This window comes from Belonocnema kinseyi, chromosome 10 (genome assembly GCF_010883055.1).
Source record: "Belonocnema kinseyi isolate 2016_QV_RU_SX_M_011 chromosome 10, B_treatae_v1, whole genome shotgun sequence".
In the NCBI taxonomy this organism is placed as follows: domain Eukaryota; kingdom Metazoa; phylum Arthropoda; class Insecta; order Hymenoptera; family Cynipidae; genus Belonocnema; species Belonocnema kinseyi.
Window position 1 is genome coordinate 111,871,842 of NC_046666.1, and position 304 is coordinate 111,872,145.

Genomic DNA, 304 nt, shown 5'->3' on the forward strand with positions numbered 1-304 from the left:
TTAATGTGTGTAGAAGAATTACTATATCATAATCAATTTTCATTCTGCGAAATTAATTGAAAACAAAAGAAAAATATGTTCTCAAAAATTTTCTGCAGGTTGGGTATGATCCAACAACCTCCTCATTACATGTTAAAATCAAGTTTCTAAAACAAATTTATAGAAACAGAGTTTCGGTTAAAAGGTTAATTAGATAGAATATTATTTTAGAGGCCTAAAACCAGTGGTTAAATAATGTTTGTACGACAGAAGTAGAAGAACTACTATATCATAGTCTATTTTAATATGCAAAATTAATTGAAAA